We start from the raw sequence: 8857 nt of genomic DNA, 5'->3' as shown, positions 1-8857 counted from the left end.
CAGTTGCTCACTAAAAGAATGTGTGGAGCTCTCACACAAGTTATTTTAAGAGAGGTCGGAGGGGATCCCAGTCTTACACTTCCATAAACCCACCAGTATAGGAATGTTGGGATTAACAGAAAAAATTGAGGGGGAGTAAGCAACACATGGCTGCTGTTTGTAGGTTTTACCTCCCTCTGAAGTGACTGATGCATTGACCCCACCTAGCACAGCATTTTTTCTGTTTCACTTGCACATTTAACCATGGTCTGAGCCAGCACCTCGACTGTGACCCAGGGCCAGCCAGCTCTGTGTAATCAGCAGTTTAAGCCTCCAGCACAGGAGGTTTTCGCTGGGGTGCTTGAGGCTACAGCTATTCCGTCAGCTCAGTTTGGGTTTGACTCTCTGGGAGCTCGCACAGCCCACGCACCCCAGCACAGCCACCCTGCTTCCCAGGAAAGGAAACTTGGGTGGGATGAGAAACCTCTTCAGCGCCCTCGCTGCCCCGCGGCGTGGCTGACTCATGAGCAATGCCCGCAGGGCTGCCACCTGTCACTGTGAAATTTCGGTGGCTTCAGTGACTTCCCCAGTCAGCCCTGCCCTCCACACGAGAGATGGGTGTTTCGGTTCAGCAGCAGCACTAAAAAGTCAAGACAAAGCAAACCAAAAGCAGGTTGGGCTGAGCTGTTTAACAGACCGAAACCCAAGGTGAGGAACAGCTCGACTCAGCAACTGTGGTGGATGAGAAGCGCCCAAAACTCTCTGAAATGGGGTCTGACCACCTGAAATCTGGGAAGGAAATTAATGAGAAATCTAGGTAAAGTCAAGGGTAGCTCATTAAATCCCATTTGTAAGGAAAAAGCCAACTTTGGGGCTTAGAGCATGTGCTCAAGGAACAGCAGCTCACTGCCACAGATCTGTCAGAGTTACCTTCATGCTTTATGTACACTCACAAAGTCCACTGGCTTCTCCCTGCATGTTTTCCCACCACTGTATTGCTTCTGAATCTCAAATGATTTGAACGAATAGTGCTGCCTGCTAGGACAAGGACTTCAGGATGCCTCACAGTGACTGAAGCTGGCTGTGCTGCTGGGATGGGCTGCAGACAGAATCCCTGGCATCTCCTGGCCTCCCTCCACACTCTTCAAAGGGCCAGACACCACGTGCATGGCCAACCCGTGGTGCTGGAGGCACTGGGCTTGCTTTGAGCCTGCAGTGAAAGAGCTTCTGCATGCTTAGCAGGCGAGGTCAGCGTCTCTGGACATCTGGCAGCTCCCAACAGGCTGCCAGACATTGGGAAATCTGAGACAAACACAAAAAAAGCCTCCAAATCTGCCTGTAAACAATGTTCAGGTGGGAAACCAGCATTTACAGTAACTCTGGAGCCTGCTTTGCTTTAGCTGTAACTGGAATGTAACCAGTTCTGGATTTTGTGGAGTCAAAACTGGGACGTTCATCCCCAAACCCACTCCAAAGCCACGTTCACTAAGGTATTTAGGTACAAGAATTCATTGAACAACTCAATCCCATTAATTTCACTGGACCTCTGTTCACAGGGAGAAGCTCCTACCCAAAAGAGCTTGCAGATGAGGGGCAGCAGAGTCAGGTAGTACAGATTTTTAAAAACCAACATCAGACACTGTTTGCAGGCTACTAACCCAGACTCTCCTCCAGGAGAAAAGCAATTTCATCTGCCTGTTCCTGGAAACTACAGAAAGAGGTTTCATGGTCATCATAAATATTACAATGGAATAATGTTTGTCTATATTAATCTGAAGTGCATAGCAGGGAATAAGGTAATTTTTCCATCCTTCTGATTATATGTAAAAATTTTATGCAAGCTTTTTGTGGATTTGATTGCAGCAACTTTGAATGTTTCCCTATTTGTTCTTCTCCCAGGACAGTTTTTTTGGATCAGTTGCTAACGAGCGCTGGTAGAATACATGGCATAAAATATTTGTTGCTTTAACATTTCAAACAACCTAGAGAGGAGGTCACACTCTCCCGGCTCATGTGCAGTGCCTTTGCTGTCTCAGAGGCCCTCTGTTAATATCTGCTGCAGCCAAGCAGCAAGGAGTGGGATGGTCCCACAGCAGGGTGTTGTCTCACAGTGACACATGTGCAAACCAAAATCCATGCTTTCCTGCTCCAGCACTCTCCTGGTGACACCTTTCAGTTTGTTAAAGGCAAGGACATGTTGGCTAAGAATGTCCTCACCCACCTTCTAAATGGCAGCACACATAAATCACTGTTACCTAAATCTGTATTGCTTTATCAAAGGAGATGCTGCAAAGTACTTGAAAATAATGCTGGCTGCTGTGAACTGTGGTGCCCAATCAATGAGACATGACAGTCAATTACCTCTCCACTTACTGATTGTCCCCAGCAATCAGCCTGGATCAATACCTTCAATCTCAATTGATAGCAGATATCAAATCTGAAATAGGACATTTCAGTGCTTTGGAAGTACTGTCGGAGGGTGTGCAGTGGTCACCACGTTTATTTAATCATTCATTTCACTTCCACCTGCTCCAGTTGGCATGGGGATGGGCTCTCCAAATGGCTCCTGCCCATCCTTTCATCAGGAGTGCCTGGCCAGTGTCAACAAGGGGGAGAGCTTGACACAGCTCACTGCCCCAGGGCATCTTCAGTGCAGAGAGAGCCTGTGGCAGAGAGTAGGGAAGCAAAGCTCAGGCCAATGCAGTAGGGCAAAGCAGGAAAATAAGGAGGGAAACTTGGATACTGAAGCAAGGAAGGTGTTCCCCAAGATGCTGCTCTGCAGCAGCAACACCTAAGCAGGTCACCTGGAGTTGGGCTGCAGTGCAGCCACCAGAGCCTTGCTGTTGTCCCAGGTGGCATCTCCATCCATTGCTGCCCCTCGTGTCACACAGTCACCATTCAAGCAGTGACATTCTCTCAATACACGCTGGCTGAGCACTCAGCTTCACAGGAGGGATGGAGAGGAGCAGGAGGTTGTGCCTGTCTTTGTTACAGGAGACTTAGCAAAGCTTCCAAATATTTGAAGAAGAGCTGTGCCAGGAACTCTTTCAGAGTTTCCTTCAAAGTTGCCAGTTCGAACAGGCTTTTGTAATTGAGAAGGATCATTTGCATTTATAATGATTTAAATACAAACCCATACACACTGGTATGGGTGAGGCAACAGGGACAGGGCTGGCTGGGATGGAAATGGTCTGGGGCAGGGAAGAGTTTCCCTGCATTCCTGCTCTCCCATTCAAAAGCCTACTGGAGTTTCATTTTGGTGTCCCTCAGGCATTCCTGTGACCATGGACTGCATGACACCCTGCCACTGGCACCTAAGGGAGCCTGGCCCTCTCACCGTGTCAGACCTGTCCTTTTGGTGGCCCTTCAACACCTGTCCTTTGCACAGCAGTATAAGTTCCTCCATGGAATAACCACAGCAGCCAAAAACCCCCTTGCCAACTTCTGGATCAGTGCTTCCAGACAGCTCAACTGAGAAGTAAGAGGTCTCTTGCAATTTCTTCCCACAGGTGACTCCCAACCCCATGATTTGTCACCATGGTGCTGCCTGCTCCTGCAGGCTGCACTGCAGGGAACTGGCTCCTTAAAACTCCATGTCCTAGGGTCAGATGGCCAAGGTCAGATGGCCAAGCTTGGCCTTCCCTTAAAATACATAGGAAAAATAGGAGGGGTACCTGCTGCATCCTTCGAGTCATGGAGAAAAAGCTGGGAAACTTGAATGCAAGAGCTCAGGATGTAACCGGCAAAAAACATGCTCTCTTAAAAATGGTTTACTATTGGGGTTGGCTGTTAATGTCGTTTCTATGTCCACATGTAGCAGAGGCAGGAAAGCAGCTGAAAGATAATGGAGATAAAGCATTATCCCTAGGACCACAGTATGGCCAGAAGCCAAGGCATTCCCCTTTTTTTAATACACAATCCTTGTCATAAGATTGAATATCCATTTGGGGGCAGAATTCCCCTACTTTACTCTGCACACTCCCCTTTGAAAGCGTTGTAATGCTTTACTTATTGGCATCTTATTTTGATGAATAGGCTGCAATTGGTGCAAAAATCTCCTGAATGGCTTTAGGAGACTCAAGCATGTGATCGTTGGCCCATTTGTACTAAGTACCATCACTCAAAGTCTGTATTACTCACAGGATGCTTAAGCCAGAGTATTTTCCTAACAGGCACAGTCCTCTGAGGGGACAGCTAATCATGCTGGGGACTTCTTTGAAGTAGCATAAAGGCTAATTATTTCCCAAAGTCCCATTTAAAAAACACCCTTAAAAATTAAGTTTTTTTGCCTTTGGAGAAAAAAATCCCAACCCCAAGTACGGCAGTTCCAGGAGGAGTGGCTGCCTGCTGCGCTCATGGGAAGGAGACATGGCCTGTCTCTGCTCCTTGTCTGGACTGAAATACAGATATTGAGGATAAAAATAGGGAAGAAAAAAGGGACCTCAGAGAAATGTGGGTCAAGTACGAGAGGCTGCTCTTTTTTATTTTTTTATTAATGTAATGGGCAGGGATAACACAGATCATGGTGCCTGGGAAAAGCAAACCTCAATCAGCAGTGGCAGCAGTGAAATCTCTGAGCTCAGGCGGATTTCTGCAACCTGCTACAGCCCTGAAGGAGCTTCTCTGCTGACAAGCTGGCCTCAATACCAGACTACTCCTTACCAAAGCTCTGTTCCTCTCAGAATCACAGGAAAATGCAGGGGCCTGGGATGGTTTAACACATGAGCAAGCAACAAATCCCACTGCTGGTCCCAGTTACCAATTCCTCCTTGTGCTGTGGGGCAGGAAATAGGAAACACCACCCCCAGCCCACTCTCCTGGATGGGCTTTGCCCTTTTCTTCAGAATTGCTTCAGACCTGGGCAGCACCATAGGGAAGCTGTGGAGATGCAGCCCACTCTTTCTGAGTGCAGAAATACATTTGATGAGCTGTGTTCACTTTCCAAGAGCCAGACCTGGACAAGGGCCTGTCTGAGCACCAAAAGAGCTCATTCCTAGGTGAGGAAAAAAGAGGGAAAGGCAAATATTCCATTTAGCTCACGAGAGGGGAGAAACCACTCACAGCATATAGAGTCTCCCTCCACTGTGTAGTATTTCTAATTACAATTAATCAGAAATTGTAGCATGTTCCATCCCATGCTTTCAGCCTGGCTTTGAGCAAAAGGGTTGGCAAACATTTTTTCAAGAGTGTTTCATTTATGGTGTCAGAGATATCACCTGACACCACCAGTGTTGCCTGGCCTTTCAGAAGGAGCATACTGCTTTGCCCCACTATGGACATAAAGTGTTTTTCCTGTGTCCTGCCAGAAGTTCAGAGCCCTGGGAAGAGATCCCATCCCTAAGGAGAAGCACCAGGGCAGCACAGCCAGCCCCACTCCAGCTGCAAACCTGCCCAGCCATGACAGCTTCTCCCTGTTCCTACAACTTGTTTTAAACTTCTTGTACGCTCAAAGAAAGGGAGAAACACACAAGTCCAGAAAAAATCATACCATTACTATTTTTAGCATGCCATTGTGTTCAGAAACTCCCCAGAAATCAAAGACTTTCTGAATTTGCCAGCAACAGTTAAAGAAAATCTATTTCCTTACTGCTATTCATAATTTAACCACCCTCCCCTCTTATTTGCACTGTTTATACATGAATTCCTACAGCATTATGTGCTTTGTATAAGCAGGAAAAGTCCAGTCCAGACACGGCTCCATGACAGCTCCTCCTGACTAATAGCAGAATTATCCTTACATAAGTCCTTTCTCTTCCTTGGCATTTTTTCTCCCTCCAGGAAGGTACTTCCCCGCGGGATGGAGCTGCTCAGCTCCATGCCTGATGTCGCAGTGCCATCTCATGGCAGCTCCAGTGCCAGCCTTTCAAAGGAGATTCACTTGCTTGCAGCTCTTTGCAGGTGCCTTCTGGTCGAGCTGTTGAGGCCTTATATCTATAAACTCACAAAAAGAAAAAAAAAAAAAAAAAACAACAGAAAAAAAACCACAAAAAAACCTGAAAAGATTACATTAAAGTTTTTGGTAATGACTTTAAAACTTTAGAAACTTAAGAGCCTTCCAAGGAAGAAAAACAATCAGCAGAGATAACTTCTTTTTTAAGAAGCAGGAAGGATGGAGATGAGGGCCATGAAGATGCTCACATCACTTTTGTAGTTATCTTGACTCCAGAGGGAGAAACTTTACCCTGATTGCTTCTGAAAACATGGGGAAAGGCTGCCCTGTGCTCCCGTGGTCAGGCATTCTGCTGGGAGAAACTCCAGGAAAGTCTCCAGCTGACCCCCACCCCAGAGTCACAGGAAGAGCGTGAGGGATCTGAGACACAAGGCCAGAAGAGCAGCACTGCTGCTGCTGCAGGGTGTAGATGTAGAGAGTGACTAACAAGCTGGCTGGGAAATACTGAACACAAAAAACCCAAAAAAGTCTCCCTAAAATTATTGCAAAGTGAAAAAAAAAAAAAAAAAGCCATGAAGCTTTCTATGCAGACCATGCTTGTGCCACAATGCAGGATCATCTCCCAGTTAACCTGGCAGGCCACCCTGTCCTTTCCCAGACAAATATTATTTTGAAAGGCTGCTAATGCCAGCAATGCTAATGCATTTGGGTCAGGATTTTCCTTCTCCAAACCCTCTATTTTGTGACCAAAGACATGCAGGAAAAATCTCTTCTATCTTTGATGGAATTTACAATATGAACCACCCCACGGCTGGGACAGCTCCAGCAGGGAGGCAGGGGTGCCAGGATGGGTCCTTCCCTGGTGGGAGGCCATGGAATATGATTACCCAGGGAGGCACATCATGGCACAGGATTACATGTACCATCCATCACTTGCTGACTGAATTGTTTTCTCTTTGCACACTTGTATGGAAATGTAACTACAAAACATTCCTCTGAGCTATTCACTTATGTGCAAATATAGCTTTAAATGACTTCTCTAGGAAAGAATCCTCACTATTTTATACAAATTGTCTTGCATGTTTATTACACAGAATCATGATCCAAAAAGAAGGGGACCCATCCCATGCCTGTTCATAACTCTGTTACACATTATGAGCTGAACATACTCCAGGCCCCCTCACATGATGAATGATACCTCCTTCACTTCCAGCCTGCTCCCATGTGCTTATTTATTTATGGAGCCTCAGTGCTGATGGATACACTCCCAGTTCCTCCATGAGACAGAGCACATCTCAGGCACTGCCCTTGCAATGGGCAGTTTGGAGAGGGAGCAGTAAAAGCTGAAACTGCTCCTGGCCTCACCATTGTGCAGGAACACCCCAGGACTGCTCCAGAACTGCTGCACTTGCCACTGACACTGTTCCCAGCAGCTGGTAGTTCTCCCCCACATTTAAACCCTTTTTCCTGCCCCTTGACAAGGAGCAGAGCACCAGGCTGGACTCAAGAGCCATGCAGGTGCATGGATGCCCACCCTCCCACTGCAGGAACGCTGTGCCTGGGAGGTACCCACGGGATGTCTCCTGCTGGATTTAGCTTGGCTGGCTTGGCCAGCCCATTCCATTGTCTGCACAGCCTCGGGGAGAGTGGAAGGAAACAATGTACTGCCCAGCCAAGCAAAACACAGGGAGGTCAAAAGCTGCCACACGGCTTCTTGGAGATGACACATGCTCCCGGGGCAGGCCCACTTGTCTGCTGGCACGGGAGCATCCTGCAGAGCCCTGCACCAACAGCCCAGCTCCCAGCCCCGGCTCCTGCACACACCACCTCCCTCCCAGGGATGAGGCTCTGGAACCTGGGTGGGAAGAAGCTGCTGGGGTGGGCAGTCCCCGTGCACAGCACAGCCCCCATTCCCCTGCACCGTGGTACATACAGATTCAGAAATAATCCAGTGTTCATTACCTTGACAAATTAAGAAATTGAGAGCTGTCAAAGTGTAGCAAAGATTGGAGGTGGCTTCTATAGCAAACCGTGGAATCTCCCACTGTTTGTCTAATCTAATTTCCTCATCCTTGTCCTAAGAGAATCATTACAAGACAGGAAGAAGTAGAGAGATGAAGACAGAAACAATTTCCAGCTGAAGGCACCTCCCCCTTCCATGTGTGTGTGCAGATGAGAAAGTTTATATAAGCTGTGTGGGATCAATAATTTCCCTCTGTCAGGTTTCTGTTTTAAGACAACTCTTTGATTTCATCCCCTCTGGTTAATCTGCCATAGAAAGAATATAAAAATAAAAATATTCTTTTGTCTGGTGGCAAATACTCCTGTCTTCTAGCACTGGCATTAAGAAGGCAGTGCTAGAGAGAGCAACATGTGGTATATCTCAAACCCCTTCAGCTGAGATAAAGCCCTAGAGGAACCAGCTGCTGTGACAGCAGAGGGTGAACAAGCTGTCCAACAACAGCAGCAAACCCAAATAAATTAATAGCCAACACTGTCTCTGCTGGGGAAGGAAAGGTTAAAACCATGCCAGCAACTGGTTGGGGACAGGCTTTTGAGGCAAAGCTGCAGTTCCTTGCTGCTAATTGTTATGTTTTCCAAAGATGTTATCAGCTAAGTTGTGTTCAACAAACTGCTATTTAATTACTAGAGTAAAATCCTGTTAATTAGCCAGCCCCAGAAGACATCCCTTCATCCCTGTTAAGTGAAATTCTCAACTAATCCCTCCAGCACTTACTGTGTTGCAGCCCAGAGAGGAATTAGCGATGGCCACAAAGGTGAGGGGAGCATCAGAGCTGGGTGCCCCACCTGCTGCCAGTGGCTGTCTTCAGCCCTGGGAAGGTGCAGACCAGCACAAGTGGAACATTCAGAAATAAAAAACTGTTCATTCCTCTTACCAATCCATGGCTCTCCTTCCTGGCTCCAGTTGCCCAGGTGGCTTCAATCACAGCCTGGCCAGCATCTCCTCTTCCCCTGTGCTCCCCTGGG

This window comes from Ammospiza nelsoni, chromosome 11 (assembly GCF_027579445.1).
Source record: "Ammospiza nelsoni isolate bAmmNel1 chromosome 11, bAmmNel1.pri, whole genome shotgun sequence".
In the NCBI taxonomy this organism is placed as follows: domain Eukaryota; kingdom Metazoa; phylum Chordata; class Aves; order Passeriformes; family Passerellidae; genus Ammospiza; species Ammospiza nelsoni.
Note: the sequence above shows the minus strand (reverse complement) of the source record.